This window comes from Dasypus novemcinctus, chromosome Y (assembly GCF_030445035.2).
Source record: "Dasypus novemcinctus isolate mDasNov1 chromosome Y, mDasNov1.1.hap2, whole genome shotgun sequence".
Lineage (NCBI taxonomy): Eukaryota > Metazoa > Chordata > Mammalia > Cingulata > Dasypodidae > Dasypus > Dasypus novemcinctus.
This window is the reverse complement of record NC_092216.1, coordinates 14,749,434-14,769,385: the sequence shown is the minus strand read 5'-3', so window position 1 is coordinate 14,769,385 and position 19,952 is coordinate 14,749,434. Positions and strand designations below refer to the sequence as shown.

General features: G+C 42.1%; 1 pseudogene; it reads left to right on the top strand.

Annotated features, from left to right (window-relative positions):
• Positions 1–5,563: 5,563 nt before the first annotated feature.
• Positions 5,564–5,663, top strand: LOC139438450 (U6 spliceosomal RNA; annotated as a pseudogene).
• The last annotated feature ends 14,289 nt before the right edge of the window (positions 5,664–19,952 follow it).

Below are 19,952 nucleotides of genomic sequence, written 5' to 3'. Positions count from 1 at the left end.
TATCAGAAGACTTGTGGACAGCAACTGAGGCAGAATTTGTGGCAAAGGTCTCTGTGCACCACTTAGAAGGAAAGTTAAAGTAAAAAGGGAAAAGCACTAGCACAGGCACAGATGAAAGATTCCTTAGCTAATCGCCTGTGCTGATTGATCAGGTATATTGCAAAACTGTATAAACTGAAAGAGTTTAATGGGATGTTATTTTAACAATGTTTTATGTTTTAATCATATTTTGTTTGGAGCAGAGTTTTTATCATAATGTTAAAATTAACTCTCGGTTTTGAATCAACACTTTACTCCTGAACTTAAAGTCTAAGTATACCCCTAAAGAGTAATCCAGAATATATGAATGTTAAAAGTATGTCTGAAAAGCTAAATTAGTGCTTAACAGCAATTATACTCCTCAAGTATACCTGTTTGCTGGTTACGGTTAAAAGTGTTTCCAAGAATGTGCTGCACAGTACAGGCAACACAGATTCCAGAGGAGATTTTAAAAGCAATAAAATCAGAGATGTGAAATGGTGAAGAACTTGAGGACAGCCAAATCAAGGGAGTGAAAATCATGAGTCAAATTAATGAGTTTTATGTTTCTATTGGTGTGCCTTAACTCCTTTTGTGTTTGTCAGTTTGTTCAGTGTATATTTTTACACTTCTGTTTGGTATTAAATAATTTTAAATTAACAAATGAAAATTCCTAAAAGAGCTCTATATATATGGGCAATTTTTAAATAAGCATTTATATTGATAAATGAGTACATCTGAGACCCAAATTGGTGAAGCCAAACAGGATAAAAAGCCACATAAAATCTGAATAAAAAAAAAAAACAATTTAAAGGAAGGAAACTAAAAAGTTTACTGAAATTCTTCCATGATCTTTCTATAGCTATCCTACTCACAAGTTCTTCTAACTAATGAGAGTGGACTTACAATATTCTACTATAGAAATATTGTGGCTCTAGCAAGGGAATAAACTGTATCACTGATGTGCAGACAGTGGTCATGGTAGTTGCTGAGGGCAGGGAGAAGGAAGAAGAAATGTCATGTGGGAGCATTTTCTGTACTTGGATTTGTCCTAAGTGATATTTCAGGGACAGATGCTGAACAGCATATATCCTGCCATAACCCACTGAATGGACTGGGGGATAGTGTAAACTCTAATCCATGTGATGCAGTAGTGCTCCAAAATGTATTCACCAAATGCAATGAATTTGCCACAATGATGAAAGAGGTTGTTGATGTGGGAGGAGGACATGAGGTGGGGGGTAGAATATATGGGAAATTTTTAAATTTTTAATGTAATATTTTTTGTGATCTATGTATATTTTTTAAAAGGCAATTAAATTTTAAAAATTTAAAAACAAAACCAGTTAAGGAACCTAAGGGGATGGGGTGGATGTGGAAAATAGAGGAAATGTGAGTTTAGCCTAGAATTCTGCCTGCTAGATGAGAAAATTTAAATGATAGGGACAAAGGGGATATTACAGAATAAACCTTGTTTTGCATAGTCTGATTATGGAATCCCCCAACTAAATTATTTTTTATATTTTAAAAAATTGTGCTTTATTATTTTAAAAATTATTTCATTTTCTTATTGCCCCCTGTTAAGTTTTAAAAGAATTTGTGATGACAGTAACAATGTAATGGCCAAGTTTCAGTAAGTAAAGAAAAAATCCTTGAAAGCTATGGGAAGATTTTTCAAAATTTTGATTAAAACAAATTAAACAATAATATATTACAGAACTTGGTAGCCAGTAGCCAGTATACTTTTAGGTTCTTCACAATTTTAGAATTATATTACAGAAAAACAGAGGTTTAACTTCCTGTGATGGAAGGAAGAGAAAAGAACATTTCTTGCATAAACTATAATGGTTTCAACTTTTTTTAGCTTGGGTGTAATCTGCCTGTCCATTGGATAATAACAAAGTAAATTAACATTATATTGTTAAATCTTTAAGATGTTTAAAATAGTAAATTTTGATTAATGAAATTTTTACAAACCTCTTTTTAAAAAATTGGTTTTGCTTTAATTGAAATGAACAGGTATTTTTTCATAGAACAGAATGTGTGAAAAGATGTACATATATATATTTCTTTGTAAAAGATTTGTGGAAGTAAATTAATGGTCAATGCTGACTAAAATTTGATTAGTTTGTTAAGGGGAATGCATTTTTTCCCTAAGATTAGATGACTGGCTTTCATAATATCAGAGTGGAAAAAGTATCCATTGCAGCTGTTGAGTGTAGGGAGAGGAAAGAAGAGATGTGATATGGCAGCATTTTCAGAACTTGGAGTTGTTCTAAATGATATTGCAGGGACAGATGCTGGACATTATATATCCTACCATAACCCACTGAATGGTCAGGGGGAGAGTGTAAACTACAATGTAGATTATAATCCATGAGATGCAACAGAGCTCCAAAATGTGCTCATTGCATGCTTATTGCATGTGCCACAATGATGAAAGAGGTTGTTGATATGGGAGGAGTGGGGCAGTTGGGGTGATGGGTATATGGGAACCTCATTTTTTAAAGGAACACTTTTTGTGAACTATGTATCTTTTAAAAAATACAAAAATTTTTTTTAAAAAGAAAAGGAAAAAAATCAGAGTGGAAATATGTAAGATAAGGATTGAAATAATATGGAAAGTTTTGAAGACATTGTAGAAGGTAGTATTAAGTAAGGGAATGTGTTTTGTAAGGGTGAAATTTGTCTGGAGATGAAGTAACTATAGTCCATATTGTTATGATTGGTTACAGGAAGTTTGCAAAAATATTTTCTAAACTGAAATACTTAAATGACTTGTTCCAGGAAGCCATTATTAATTAGAAACCTAGATTGATAAAAAGTAACTTCATGACAGTGAAACTTGTCAGAGGCCACTTCAGTCTGCATATTAAAGTAGTGGTAGTGGGAAGATAATCTTGATTCCATTGGGAATCTTAGGTTTTCATAAAATAATGGAGAAAGTACTTTTTCCTATACTGCTAAGTTAAAATATCTGTTTATTAACATAATCATGGCAAAGGTTGTAGAAGTAAAGTAATAAAAATAGTTAAGTCCATTTAATGTTATAAACTGCATTGGAAGAATTTAGAAAATTTATAAAAATTAAGAGCTAGCTTTAGTTTTGTCAAACTCTCTTGCACATTCAAACCCCGGCCTCTAGTATCCTGAATAGTGTCTCTCCATTTGAGTTATTGGCTAGGTTGGTCACTACAACCCTTAAAATAATAAAAGGATCTTCCTTCTCTGGGCATGCTCCTGAAGTGGATGGAGAGTATGTTGCTGTTTCAGGCAGCTGGCAATAGTTTGAGTGGCCAGATTTACTATGGGTATTGCCTATAAACTGGTAATGTTTCATAATGCCCAAAGGTGCTATGAACCAGACAGGTGAAGCACTGGAGCCTCCCTCCAAGAGCCAGTGGTGCTGCAGCATGCTGACTGTGTGAAGGACGTACCAAGTGGAGTATTACTTACTGGGGTAACATGAGTAGAAACTAAACAGACCTAAACGATTGGCATTATGGTCTACTCCCATGGAGAGACAACATGTATGGTAAAGCAAACCTGGAGCTTAGATCTATTAACATCAGCTCAAAGAGGAACTTGTGCATTTATTAGTATATTGATTAGTGTTAAGTACTGTACCTATATACCTGATGAGTATGACAATATCTATAGGAATATAACATAACATGTTAATAGTCTTTATAAATGTAATTCATTTTCTAATGAATTAATGAATGTGCCTATAAGATAAAACAATGCCTTTCTTAAGTATTGTCCTTATTTTGCCTGCCATATGCTTGTCTTGTTTTTGCCTATATTGTCTTTGTGAGTTTATATCTAGGGTAGTGCCTCTTTTTAACTCTCCTAGCTGTCATAAGCATAACCACCACTCTGGGAACTGAGCGTGGCAGTTTTCTAGCAGCATTTGAAACTTACAGGACAAGTCCATCAGCTTCAGAAAGATGTAGTCTCTGGAGACACCTAGGCTTTCCCATTCCCATGGTCCAATATGCATGGCTACCCTACCTTTGGGGACTGCTTATCACCATTTTATTTATCCTTTTAGTAGGACCACATATTTTGAAAATTCTAACATAAGTTTATTTTTTCCAGGGTCAATTCCTTCCAGAAAATGGTATTAGTCATGTGGGGGTTTCATCCTACTCCAATCATGGTGCCAGGCCCACCTTCCCTCAAACTCAATAAAATAGATGGAGAGTTTCACAAATCATTAGTCGAGGAACTTCTGCCCCTAATCAGCAGGAAGCAGCTACAGGAGAATAACCATTACCCTTCAGTTCCCCCTCAAGAATAAGGGGGTGAACTCTCTGAGGAGGGAATTGAGGCAGGTTAATTTAGGAAACAGGGGAGACAGCTGGTCAAAATAAAGTCCACCAAAGACCCTGGTCACAAGGTCCAGTTTGAAAGTCCTGGACTACTTATTATCTGTTAATGGAAATGTTTCTTCCCCCTCATGTTCCCCGTAAACATTTTTCTTTTTGCCCCTATGCCCTTGCCTAGAGTGAGCTTCAGCAGTAACACATGCCCACAATCAAACCAATGTTTGATCTTCCTTGGTAAGTCGAGGATGCTCCTGGCCTTCCTTGGATCATAACTACAGCAAATTGACAGCATGAAACACATTGCTGGCATGACAGAATACAACCCACTGACAAGTTTGGAACATGACTTTCTCATTTAAGACTGAAATATAGCTGCCCTCTTTCAATGAGACTCGATTATATGTTTTCCCTTTTAAGGGAACTGGTGAATAAATCCAGGCCTTTATTAGGATATGCTTATATAATAATTTAGGGTGGTTAAGAACTGAGTCTATCACCCTAGGTTGCATTGTCCAAGGGCAATGGAATAACACACAGAATCCATGATGTGTAGTTACCTGTGGAATTTTGTCCTATTGTCAATGTAGGCAGCTTTGTGCAACTGTGGGAGTCCAGGCTCCCTCCTCAAGTCCTCAGCACGCAGCCACCTGTGTGACCTAAGCATAAGTTAAAGGTCAACAATCCTCCCCAGAGGGTAAAGGATGTATAATGTTATCATAAAATAAGATCTTCACAAAGCAGTAAATGTCTTCCTATGAGCATAGCAAAAACATCCATACATGTCATCTATATGCTTCACATGACCCTAGCAGGAACTCTGTTCTGAAACCCTTTATATATCATCCTTAATTTTCTCATCACTTTGTGGAGCCCTATTTTCATTCATTCCTTGACTGGCCACCAATGAGCTCTCCTGTTCATAAGTCCCAATAAAACTTATGTCTGATTCTCTTCTCAGTGCATTCTTTGTTCTTGCAGCCACACCAACTCATGCCCTTCAAGAGTTGGGTTATAATAGGCATATTGGCCTCTTTTCTTTTATTAGACATTGCCTATTTACTCTAGTGATTCTTGCCCCTCTATTTGAGATTGCAACAGGACTCCAAAGGGTAGGCATATGGATTTTGTTGGCCATTATGTGGGTTTCTAGCTACTGAGATAATACATATGACCACATAAACACAGTCATATTCCACAGAGGTATGCCCCAGTGCTAGCTTCAGCAGCAACTATACTACTATTGGAATGATACAGAGATTAGCATGGCCTCTGTGAAAGGATGATGCAAAATAATGAAGGATTCCATAGAGGTATGCCTAGATGTACCCTTCTCCACCCATCTCCTCACCAACACCCTGCACTGGTGCCCTCCCTTCCATAATTGCTGAAAGGACACTTCCACAATTGTGTTTTTAACCACTCCTCAAACTCCTAAGTTCATCTGATCCTTCCTCCAGCCCTCCCACCTGCTCAATCAGTAACCCAACCCAACCCCCAGCCCCACTGAAACTCACACACCAGCATCATCAACCCATTCATATCCCTACCACCATTACCCTATCCAATGCCAAATCACTCCATTCACAACTTCATAGGTTCTACCCAGATTGAGCATCACCTCACCATTCTCTACTGTCTATCTCCTGCTAACTCATATTTCATATTACCTTTGTGATTCTAGTCAATATCCTTTGTTTATATCACTGAAATCATATGATATATGTCCTTTATTGATTGACTTATTTCACTAAACATAATGTCTCGAAGATTCTGATGGATGTAGGATGACTGAACACCTGAATATAACTTGTTTCTCTCCCTGTTACCATGGTACAAAGGAAAGAATTGTATGCAATTTAGAAGGTAATGAGATGTAAAACTCAGTGTCAAATTCTGCTTTCACTGGTCAAGACCTTCTGTTGAAACAATGAAGCATGAAAACCATTGAAGTATCAACCATTTGGCCAGACCTGCACAGAAGTCCCTTGCTGTCCTCACTTCAACTTGCTTAATTAACATAGTAAAACTCCCACCCAGGGGTCGAGTTATCTGCCCCATTTTTGATCATGCAATGTGTGTGCAAGTGTGATTTCCTGGACATATTAATCATACAATTGTATAACCAGTTATGTGTATGTGTGTTCATCCATATGCATAAAATCGAATGCATAATCAGAGCCAATGCTAAGTATTAACTTGAGTATTTAAGCAAGAGTGAAACAGCAGCACAGGGAATCAGGTCTGAGTTGTTGGTGAGCTTGCTGGCAAACAACATGTAGCCAGAATGGCCGCTAAGCATACACAATGGCTATCACAAAAGGCACCTCCCTTCTTCCTAGCCAGCTTCCTGGCAGATAAGCCTGCTGCGCCAACTTCAAAACTACCTCATCCCATCAAGTAGCTGCTTCATGTTATCCCAATCCCCTTAGCCTATCTATAATTGACGCGTCACCTCAAGCCCCCACCCCTGCCTATATAAGCTGTACCACTTCCCCAATAAACCAGACCTGTGCCACGAGCCTGTGTCTCGGGGTGGTTACTGTGTGTTTAACCTGGCTGTGTGATACCAGGGCCCTGCCGTCACTCACAACCCATTCGAGAAGTTCGCCTCACCTAGGTGAAACCCGTCTAGCTAACGGCCCCAGGGGAACAGCGACATCTGGCGCCTGAACAGGGACCCTGAACACCCTCACCTCGTTCGGACAGCAACCAGCGGGATCCGAAGTGATCCTCTTCCTATAGGTAAGTGAAGCTCAGAATGGGGAATTTAGCCTCTTCTGAGAAAGCACCTCAGGCGAGAGTACTGCATGCTCTCTTAGCAAGATGCCGTGTTAAAATTACGGAAAAGGAGCTTGCACAGTACTGGGACATTATCGTTCGCTATACTCCGTGGCTTTCCACTGCCCTCCTATGGGACCCCGCCACATGGTCCAAATTAATTTCAAGAGTTCAGTCAGCCGAGACTCGTGAACAAAAGGTATTTCCCGTAGGTCTCATGCCCGCGCTCCAAGCTATTCACGCTTGTCTTTCTAACCCTACAGCCATTTCCCCCCCTTCCTGATTATTCTCCACAAGACTCCCCTCCCCAACATACCCCTAAGCCTGCACGACCTCCCCCTCCTGTGCCCCAGTCCCTATATCCCGTTCTCCCAGCACCTCCCCCCTCCCCTACCTCTAATCCTTCCCTTGCCGCTTCCTCCTCGCTGCCCAGCCCGGCGCCACAGAAATTCCCGGACCGGAGCGCAGAAGAGCAGGCGCCGCCGTCCCTTCCCCCTGCCTCCGGCCGCCACTTCCTTTGTTGTTGTGCCGCCCCCTGCCCCCCATCCTCCTCCGCTACTGCCCCCATAGAGCCCTTTGCCCCTCCCTTCCAACCCCCCTCTCTGCTTACCCCACAAAATACCACTCCCCCTCCCTTCTCTTCTGGAAACCCCTTCCTCCCCCCTCTGGTTCTGTCTAATCTTAGTACTTCCCCTTACTGCCTTCCACCCTGTCCCCCCCACCCTTCTTCCTGTACAATACTCTACTAACGACAATATTCCTGCATATTGGCAGCCTTGGGACTATAAAACTGTTTCTAACCTTCGTAAAGCTGTTCAAGAAGATGGTCTCAATAGCCCCTATGCTCAAATGCTCCTTGAAAATATTTCACTAGCCCACAATACTGCTAGCGACTGGAAAATTCTCGCTTGCACTATACTTACCCCTACTGATTATGTCACGTGGTTAGCCCTTTATGATGCTGGGGATCGCCAGCAAGGCTCCCAAAACCTCTCTAACAACCTCCCTCATATTCCGCCTGACGCGCTCAAAGGTGAAGGACAGTTTACTCTCCCCCAGATTCAGGCAGGCCTTCCTGCTCCTTACTCAGATCAATGTGCCGCTCTCGCTAAGGCCGCCTTCCATAAAATCAACCCAAATGGCAAGCCCGTGCAACTTGCTAAGCTTATTCAGGAACCCAATGAGTCCTTTTCTGCCTTTTACAGTCGTGTTAAAGAGGCTGTTTATGGTAAACTTTCTCACTCAACTGCAGCTGAAGCTTTACTTGAAGAACTATTGTGGGAAGGCGCGAATACCGCCTGTAAACAGGCTATCACTCCTATCCATAATAAAACACCTACCGATTGGGTTCTTGCTTGTAGAGACATTGGCAGTATCGCTCAGGCCTTGAGGCTTCACCCTCCCCCACCGTTTTATCTGCTGCTGTCGCACAACATCTGCAGCAGCTGCAAAGGCTCTGTTTTAAATGCAGACAACCAGGGCATTTTGCTCGAGAGTGCCCACAAAATCAAGCCCCCCTTCCTCCCCCTTATGCCAATCGGGCTCCCTCTCCTCCCCCTCTCACCTCCCCAGACCTCCTCCTGCCATTTGCCCCAGGTGCCTTAAAGGCCTGCACTGGAAGAAAGATTGCCACTCCAAAACTGATATCATGGGTAATCCTCTCCCACCTTTAAGCTTTCTGCAGGGTGCCTCTCAGCCCCGCCAGTAAGAGAGGACTTCCCCTATGTTAGCGCCACAGCTTCTTCAACTACCCGCCCTCAGCTTGCCACCCCTTCGAATCTCCAACTGCTAGAAGACCAGATAGCCGCAGTTGAAAAACATCTCATTAACAAATCTGACCCCCCACAACCCCCTCTCCCCTTTGATGCCACCAAACATTGGCTTGACCAGCTCAACCAACGATTAGACGATCTTGAGCAAGCAGTGCTATATGGTGATAATTCTGAAACCACTTCTACCACTGCTGAGCCCCCTTCGCCTGCCTCTCCTGAGTCAAAGGCTCCTCAAGCCTGCACCATAACCACCCCTCATCCCTCTGTGCACTGGGCCATACCCATTACTGCGCATAAAGCCTTCCTTACACTTACAGTCCAAGGACATCCTATAAAAGGGCAAGTTGATACCGGCGCCGATATTTCTGTTCTGCGCCCGCAGGATGTCCAGCCTTCCTGGACCTTGCAGTCTGGCCCCCTAGTACAGGGCGTTGCTGGGCTTCAGCAATCCCAGCACGTCAGCACTCCCCTCTCGTGGACTGACCCTGATGGTAAAAGCGGTACTTTCTGCCCCTTAGTCATCCCTAACTTGGCTCACTCCCTCTGGGGATGTGACATCCTCCCCCCGTCAGTGGGGCAATCCTCACTACCCAAATGCCCCCCCAATTCTAAAGGCCACTGATCTGCCCCCTACCTTTCATATTCCCTATCCTGCTCCTGCTAAGCTTAATTGGAGCACCATAAACCCAATTTGGATGGATCAGTGGCCGTTGCCTCGCCAGAAACTCCTCCCCTGCTCCGGCTAGTTAAAGAACAAATACTTGCAGGTCATCTTGAACCTTCTGTAAGCCCACATAACTCCCCTGTATTTGTAATTCAAAAGAAAACATCCAATACCTGGCGGCTCCTTCAAGACTTCCGCCAAGTTAATGCTCATCTCCAAAAAATTGGTTCCCCTCAGCCTGGACTTCTACACCCTTCTGCCATTACTCATGGCTTTCATATAATCACAGTCGATATCAAAGACTGTTTCTTTTCCATTCTGCTCCATGAGGCAGACCACCCCTTTTTTGCCTTTTCACTGCCCATTCCTAACAATGCATACCTGCAGTTATGGTATCAGTGGAAAGTCCTTCCTCAAGGAATGAAAAATAGCCCAGCTATTTGTCAAATGTTTGTGAGTCAAGCAACCTCTCCACTCCTTCCATACTGCCAAATAATTCACTATATGGATGATGTCCTTCTAGCACATCCAGACCTTAACATGCTCCAAGCCTGTCTCCACTCCCTGTTAAATAATTTCAACCAACTAGGCCTCAAAATCACACCTGAAAAAAATACAAACTGTGCCCCCATTTACCTTTTTGGGGTACACCATCACCAGTCATTTACGACCTGCCACCCCTAAGTTACAATTACCTTCCTCCTGCTCTCTCTCTCAATTACAGCAGCTTTGTGGGGATATCAATCGGCTGCACCCCCATCTAAGTGTGACTACACAAGAACTTAAACCCTTATTCTCCCTCGTCAAAGGAGACGCCACCATTCTAGCCAGTGAACAGTCACCCCAGAAGCCCGCCAAGCCCTACAACTCATTAATGCTAAACTGGCTAATATTAGCGTGACTAGATTTCAGCCCTCCCCTCCGCTCTTAGCCATTGTGCTCAATACTCCAGGTACACCCACGGGTGTCCTTTATCAACAGGTGCCCTTGTTCTGGGTACACCTTGCCATAAGTCAATTAGAATGAATCACTTCTCATGTAGAAAGCCTTTGCATAATAGGACAAAAACTTAGAAAAACAGCCATTCTCCTCTATGTAATAGAACCAGATACAATAATCCTCCCCATTACTACTGAACAATTACAAACCCTGGCTCAAACAAGTCTCAACATGCAAATTCTCCTAGCTAACTTTACTGGGCAAATCAGCCACCATAATCCAAAAGACAAACTCCTTACTGCCATAACTCTCCTCCCCTTTGTCCTCTCCTCTCATGGGTTCCCATTCACCTCTCCATTACCTCACGCCCCTACCATATTTACAGATGCTAATAAAACTCACTTTTCTATTGTAACAAAAAATCCCCCCTCTCCTAATTCTATCCAAGTGTTTCCACATGCTGCATCAGTGCAAGCCAGGGAGCTCTTAGCTCTCCTGCAAGCCTTTATACAAAATCAGTCCACCCCTATCAACATCTTTTCTGACAGTGCCTATGCCGCCAATGCCATTCGAATACTGCCCTATGCAACCCTAAAGATTAAGCCCAGTTTGTTAATTGATAGCACCCTTTTAGTGCTACAACCCCTTCTCAAAAATTGTACAGTTCCTTGGTATATCCAGCATATCCATTTACATACTGGATTACCTGGAGCACTAGTGAAGGAAACAACCTTGCTGACTCCTCTCTCACTGTTTCCATACTCTCTACCTCCTTAGATTAAGCCAGGCTCCTACATGCAAAATTCCACATATCAGCTAACTCCCTCCATCACCTTTTTCCCGACATCACTCAAGCCCAGTGTAAGCACCTCACACATGAGTGCAAACACTGTGCACCTTTCCTTCCTATAGGCCCCTTACAGCCCCAAGGAGTTAATCCACGGGGCCTCCATCCAAATGCACTGTGGCAAATGGACATCACACATGTCCCCTCATTTGGCCACTATAAATTTGTACACGTGCTAGTAGACACATTCTCCAAAGTTTTCTTCACCACTGCTTTATCTGGAGAAAAAGCAAAAAATGTTATAACAGCCTGCCTTCAAGCCTTTAATCAAATGGGTATCCCTTGGACTATAAAAACAGATAATGGACCCTGCTTTCAGTCCAAAACTTTTAAACAATTTTGCCATGACTGGAATATTCAACACAAAACAGGAATCCCTTATAACCCTCAAGGACAGGCCCTAGTTGAGAGATCTAATGCGCTCCTCAAAAATACAATGAAGAAACTTTCAGGGGAGTTCCCTACAGCAACCCCCCAAGATTTGCTCAACAGAGCCCTAGTCACTATCAACTTCCTTACCTTTGACAAAAATCATACTACTCCAGCAATCCGGCATTGGGGAGGCCTAAGACTAGCCCCCACGCCGGTCCCCCTTGTTATGTGGAAAGACCCCCTCACTAACATATGGAAAGGCCCCCACCCTCTACTAACACAAGGAGGAGGATTTGCTTGTATCTTTCCAGAAAACACCGACCAGCCTTTGTGGATCCCAAGCTGTCTCGTAAAACCTGCCACCAAAACCAATGCAGCTGTGTAGCCTCCCTGGAACCCTTCTATGTAGCTTTGTCACCCTCGTTGGAGCCCTCCTGTTATTCGCTGGCTCTCCGAGTGACTGGACAATGCTGCACAAATCCTTCCTCCTCACTTTCTTTGTAACGTATATTTGCCTTCTTCTCGCTATCGCCTGCTGTGTATAACCCACCCATCATGTGCTGCCTCTTATACATACTCACTCCTTCTCTAATTATCTCACTCATTATCTCAGTCAATGGACAAGCCCTTTATCTCTGGACGTTCACAGTAAAAGAAACTATAACCTCTTGCTCAAGCACCACATCGCGCCCCCTTGGCACAGGCCGCTGTTCACCTCAGGGATGTCAAACACCTCTTACTATCAAACTCACCGAAACACCTAAATCATACCAACAAAGTAGCCGTAAACCTTACGCCTGCTTCCCTCACACCCAAACCGAAGCATACTGTACCAACACCTATTACCAAGGCCCTTATTATGGAGGCTGCCCCTATTGGAGCTGTGTCATTAACTGGCCATGGCAGTCGTCCTTCCCAAGCTTCTTCTTTGCCAATAAATCTGGTTATTACCTCCATATAAAAGTCCCCTGGAATGACAGATGGGCTACTGGAATCACTGGCAAGCTATATGCTCACGGGGGTGACACTTGGCCTACCAGATCCATAACGGTTTCCCGCCGCTATAGTCTCTACAACCAGTCCTCATCTCCAATCAGTATATCCAACGTGCTCGTAAATATAAAAACAGCAAAAAAGCAATTAAACGAGCAACTGCTAGTATATAATCCCCCTTCTTGGCTCACAATTCTCAATAATACCATCTCTTTCCTTAATCAATCTGGAATTGCTAATATTTCTCATTGCTTCCTGTGCACCTCCCTCCAGCATCCCCTACTAGAGGCTGTCCCTGTTTCTATCTCCAACTATTCCGGCTATTCCTCAGCAACACCCGGCAACCTCTCTTCCCCCCTTACACATATCCCCCTTTGGAGCAGCCCTGAAAATATCACCTGCTTCCAAACCAGCCATACCTCCTTCTCTCCCACCTGCACAACAAATGTTTCCTTTACAGGTACCATCCAGCTCCCAAGAGGCCTCTTTTTTTGGTGCAATCAAACAATCACACCCTTGATTAATTCCACCACTCTTGGTCCCTGTATTCCTGTAGTCATTGTCCCACAGTTTATACTATATACAGAGTCTGAAGCTTCCCAGGTGCTCTCTTTTTTCCATAGCAAGTGAGCTGCCTTCCTTCCACTTCTGGTTAGGAGCCAGCCTTACCTCCTCCCTTGCAGCTGTTGGACTTGCCGGTGGCACCTTAGCACACACTGTTATCATCAACGGTAATTTTAAAGAATCAGTACAAATAGCCCTTGATTTGACAACTGCCTCCCTTCAAGCTCTTTAAGAGCAACTCACCTCCCTAGCCAGTGTAACCCTCCAAAATTGCAGGGCCCTCGACTTACTCACAGCCAAAAAAGGAGGAATGTGCTTATTCCTCCAAGAAGAATGCTGTTTCTACATTAATAGCTCCGGTATAGTGGAACAAAATATCCAAATATTAAAAGACCTGCGTAAAAATTTAACTAAAACTCAATCATTCAGTCCCCCATTCATGAATTGGCTCTCCTCCCCCCTTGTACAGTGGCTACACCACTTATTAGTCCTTTAATGCTAATCATTTGTGTTGTGTCTATAGCTCCTTATCTCATTAAGTGGCTACAGAGAAGAATAGAAAACATTTCAGCCTTCACCATTTATTCACTTCAGCTTCGTCAGTACCAACTGCTCATGCAAGAAGAAACACAAGAACCTGAAGCCACCACTGCTGTGTAGCCATGTAGGTAGCACACAGCCACCTTTCCTCCAGCCACAAAGCTCAATTGATAGCCAGAGATGGGTAAGACCTCCAAAGGGAGGCAACCTAAGACAGGTGCAACTGCATGGCATAAATGATTCATAACTGGTAGCCAAAGATGGGTAAGATTCTCAAGGGAGAACACCCTAAGACAGGCACAGTTATTGCAGTCTTGAAATAAAACAAAAATGGAGGTATTGTTGGTGAGCTTGCTGGCAAACATGTAGCCAGAATGGTCGCTAAGCATACACAATGGCTATCATAAAAGGCACCTCCCTTCTTCCTAGCCAGCTTCCTGCCAGAGAAGCCCACATGCTCCAACTTCAAAACTACCTCATCCCATCAAGTAGCTGCTTCATATTACCCCAATCCCCATAGCCTATCTATAACTGAAGCATCACCTCAAGCCCCCACCCCTGCCTATATAAGCTGTACCACTTCCCCAATAAACCAGACCTGCACCACAAGCCTGCGTCTCCGGGGTGGTTACTGTGTGTTTAATCTGGCTGTGTGATACCAGGGCCCTGCCATCACTCACAACCCATTCGAGAAGTTCGTCTCACCTAGGCGAAAGCCGTCTAGCTAACGGCCACAGGGGAACAGTGACACTGAGTCACTTTAGACAAATCTTGGCTCCTGTCTGCAGACATAATATTTGTAAGCTCTGCCTAGCTCTCAGGTTAAAGGTTTTGGTGTTTTTTAAATATAGGATGCAGATATATATATATATCTGGTTATCCTCAAAGGCCCAGCTTTGGGACTTAACAATTCATCCATGTTTTAGCATTCCTTCTTACAACTGACTAATATTCTATAGTCTTTTATACCACTGTTTGCTTATCCTTTCATCTATTGATGGATATTTGGGTTGCTTTCAACTTTTGGCAACAGTGAATAATACTGCTATGAACATGGTTGTACACATATTTGTTCATGTTCATTTATCTGGGTATGTCCCTCAGAATAGGATTCCCAAATCATATAGCAGTTCTTTATTTACCTTCTTGAGGAACCAGCAAACTGTCTTACACAGTGGCTGCACCATTCTATATTCCCACCAGATGTGGATGAGTGTCACTTTTCCTCCATATCTTCTCCAACACTTGTAGTTTTATAGTTTTTTAAATAGCAGCCAATCTAATAAATGTACAATGATACATGATGTAGTTTTCTTCCTTGAAGTCTTATTTTTTATTCTCAATTGCATTTATTTGTATTCTACACGGTTTTTTTTTTTTCATTTCTCTCTTTCTGCATGCATAGTTTGAGTTTACTTTACTTTTTTCTAGTTCATCCAGGTGTGCAGTTAGGTCTCTACAATTTTTTTTTTCTTTTTTAATGTATGTACTTATGGCTATAAATTTCCCTTTTAGTCATACCTTTGTTGGCTCACATAAGATTTGCATGATGCTTTATCCTTTTCATTTGTTAGAAGCTATTTACTGTTTTCTATTTTAATTCTTCTCTGGAACACTGACTAAGAATGTGCCATGGATCGGAGAGGCAAGATGGTGGCTGCGTGAGCTTGCCTGGTAATGTCTCTGCAGGGGGCGGCTGGGCAGCGTTGAAGGCTCTTTGGGACCGTGCTGTTTCGGGGATTTTTGCTGGTTGGAAGGTGTCTGGACGTCAATTCGGTGGGAAGGTAACAGAGAGGATACGTCTATAATATATAAACGGAGGTCCCAGCTGGGCTCGGGAAGTTCCCTCCTTGGGTGGGCGGAGCTGCGGTAGCGGGCGCTCCTGAAGCTCCGGAGCCGCGGCAGCCAGGGTTTTTGTTTTTTTTTTGTTTTTCCTTTTTCTGGAGGCTTTGCGGTGCTGACAAATTCGCGGATACTGGGCTGGCTGGTGAGGGATTGTTGGGACAAGACTCCTTTGCAGATCGATTTGGGGAGACAGACGGTGCTTTGTTGTGAAGCGGGGGACGTTTTGGTCGACGGACGGGGGGGTAGCACTTCCGCCTGGAGCCCCATCCCCACAGGTCTGACTGCCGATCTGCAATGGAATTGGATTTTGTGCAATAAGGGGACACAATTGGGAGACTGTTGTAGGGTGCAGTGAGGGAGGAGGACACGTCTGGAAGCTGATTGGGGAATATTTTGTGAAGTTTGGGATTTTGGATCTTAGAGTCTGTTTTCGGAGTTTCCAGCTGAAGCCCACCCCACCCAGCGGGGCTTGGGATCTGGGTCATTGAACTGGCTGTGGTGTAGAGGCGCCCTCAAGTGGCCGTTGCGTGGGAGCACAGGGAGGGAGCGGTCCAAAGGCTGAAACCCTGAGGAGTAGGTGAATTTCAGGGATCAGACATTCAATATAGAATTCGCGGATCTGGCTTCCCCCATGGGGCTGGCACCCAGCTACGGGGATCCCTGAGGGCTGTGTTGCACTGCGGGGCTCCTAAGCTTTCTGTGGACCAGATTTGAGGTTGCCAGGTCTGGGTCCCCTGGACTCTGGCGGTCCACACCCCAGACTCACACCTCCTGAGTCTTCAGTGTCTCAGACTTTCCACCCCTGAATCCATCATGCCCTGGGGTCTACCTGGGGTCCATGAGTGCCCTGGACCTTAACGTTTACATTTTATCTTTATTGGTTCATATTGTTTTGTTTTTATTTTCACTTTATCTTATTTTTTACTCTTTTTGACGCCCTGATTGCTAATATTGCATTATCCCCTAGTCTTTTCTCCTAGCGTGTCCCCCAAAGTCATTTTTTTTTAGACAGTTATTTAGGGGTTTTTTTGGTTGTTGTTTTAGATAGTGTTGCAATTGTGACACGTGTATACCTGCATCTCTCTTCCCCCTATCAGTTCCCCACCGTTTGCCTATCCTCTGTTTCTTTCTTCCTTTCTTCTTGTCTTTCTTTTTTTCTTTATTATAATTAGTTTCTTTTTTTTTCTCGGTTTTCTCTTTCCCTCTTGTCCCTCATTTTCCATTTATTTTATTTTAATTCAAGTACACAATAGGTGCTACAGGGAACACCTCACATTTGCTGGGTTTTCCCATCCTCCACTGCCTCATTTCTGTGTGAACTGATTTAGGCTACCTACACTATCCCCCTTCCCCTGCATCTTGATATCCACTATCATCTACTGTCTCTCCTATATTCCACCCCCCACCTCCCGTTCTTTGATCCACAAAGTGTCTAACTCTTAATTTCTAATACCTTTGTTCTGTTTTCTGTCTGTTATCCACTCTTGAAACTATTACCTTTCTTTTCTTTTTCCCTCTCTCATGAAAACAATAGCTTTGTAGTTCATACCATATTCCGCCCATATTCAGTCATCTACTTCATAAAAGGTACTCTACCTACAGCTATAACTCTATACAATCTACATGAATCTAACCTCCATCCTCCCAGATCTCATATTCTTGCTTTGTTAACATACATTACCAAAACTACTTTACACTTTTCCCTTGCTTACACAATTGCCTTTCCCCAACACTAATACTTTCCTCTAAAGTGAACTTAACCAACAACAAGTAACTAGAATAAGAAGAAAAAAGTGACAAAGAGAAGATATAACACCTATGCAAAAATAACAACTAATTAACCTCCAAAAGCAGACAAAGAAGCTAAGGAACTGATTAAATTCGTCAAAATAAAGAGATGACCAGAAAGCAACAAAAATCTACAATAATCAGGAAAACATGACTGAATCCAATCAACAAACCAATAATCACGAAGGGGAGCAAAACTTGGCACAAGCAATGAAAGAACTCAGAACATTTATCACCGACAAATTTGATGCAGTAATGAAAGAGGTTAACAACATGAAGACATCACTTGGAGGGGAAATTGCAGACATACGTAAAAACATAACAGATATGATGGGAATGAACACCACAGTTCAAGAAATCAAAAATACACTTGCAGCAAATATCAGCAGACTAGAAGAGACAGAGCAGAGAATTAGTGATGTGGAAGACAGTACATCAGAAATCAAACAGATAGTAGAAGGGGTCAATAAGAAGATAGAAAAAATCCAATTAGGATTTAGGGACCTGAATGACAATGCAAAACGCTCAAACATACGTATTATAGGCATTCCAGAAGGTGAAGAGAAGGGAAAGGGGTCAGAAGGAGTGTTGCAGGAAATAATGGCTGAAAACTTCCCAAATCTACTGAAAGAGACAGAGGTACACATCCAAGAAGCACAGCGCACTCCACAAGTCATAAACCCCAACAGGCCCACCCCAAGACATATACTTATCAAATTATCCAAGGCTCAAGACAAAGAGAAAATCCTAAAAGCAGCAAGAGAAAAGAAAACCATCACATACAAGGGAAGCTCAATTAGATTAAGTGCTGATTTCTCTTCTGAAACCATGGAAGCAAGAAGACAGTGGTATGATATAGTCAAGGTACTAAAGGAAAAAAACTTCCAACCAAGAATACTCTATCCAGCTAAACTAGCATTCAAACATGATGGAGAGTTCAAAATATTCACAGACAAACAGAAACTGAAAGAATATACCAACAAGAAACCTCCCCTTCAAGAAATTCTAAAGGGAGTTCTGCAGGAAGAAAGGAAAAAACAGGAAAGGCAAAGTTGGAGGAGAGTATAAGACCAACAACAACAACAAAAAAGACAAAAAAAATAAACAAACAAAATATGACAAACACAAATCCAATCAAAATATGGCTAACACAAATAATTCCTTGATAGTAATAACGCTGAATGTCAACGGATTAAACTCACCTATCAAAAGATTCAGACTGTGACATTGGATAAGGAAATATGACCCATCCATATGCTGTCTACAAGAGACACATCTTAGACCCAGAGACCATGGAGATTGAAAGTGAATGGCTGGAAAACAATCATACAAGCTAACAATAACCAAAAAAAGGCAGGAGTAGCTATATTAATATCAGACAAAATAGACTTTAAATGTGAAACAATTGTGAGAGACAAAGAAGGATACTATATTTTAGTGAAAGGGAAAATCTGTCAAGAAGATCGAACAATCATAAATATCTATGCCCCTAACAAGGGTGCCTCTAAATACGTCAGGCAAACGCTGGAAAAACTAAGTGAAAGAATAGATACATCTACAATTATAGTTGGGGATTTTAATACACCACTATCAACTCTGGACAGAACATCTCAAAAGAGAATCACCAAAGAAACAAAACATCTGAATAGTATATTAGAGGAGCTCGATCTAATAGACATATATAGATTGCTACACCCAAACACAGCAGGATATACATTTTTCTCAAGCGCACATGGATCATTCTCCAAGATAGATCATATGCTAGGCCACAAAGAAAGGCTGAACGAATTCAGAAAGATTGAAATCATACAAAACATTATTTCTGACCACAGTGGAGTCAAGCTGGAGATTTGCAAGGGACAGAAGCCCAGATTTCACACCACAATTTGGAAATTAAACAGCACACTCTTAGAAAAACAGTGGGTCAAAGAGGAAATCTCAAAAGAAATCAATGACTACCTTGAAGCAAATGATAATGATAACACAACATACCAAAATTTATGGGATGCAGCAAAAGCAGTACTGAGAGGGAAGTTTATAGCCATAAATTCACATATCAAAAAAGAAGAAAGAGCAAAAATTGAAGAACTAACTGCACATTTGAAGGAATTAGAAAAACAACAACAAAGTAACCCAACAGGGAGAAGAAGGAAGGAAATAACAAAGATAAGAGCAGAACTAAATGAAATAGAAAATAAGAAAGCACTTGAACAGATAAACAAGACCAAGAGCTGGTTTTTTGAGAAGATTAACAAAATTGACAAACCTTTAGCAACACTAACAAAGAAAAAAAGAGAGAAGATGCAAATACACAAAATAAGAAATGAGAAAGGTGATATCACCACTGACCCCACAGAAATAAAGACTATCATAAGAGGATATTTTGAAAAACTATATTCCAACAAAAATGACAATCTAGAGGAAGTGGACAAATTCCTAGAAACACATAAGCAGCCCATATTGACAAAAGAAGAAATTGATGATCTTAACAAACCAATCAC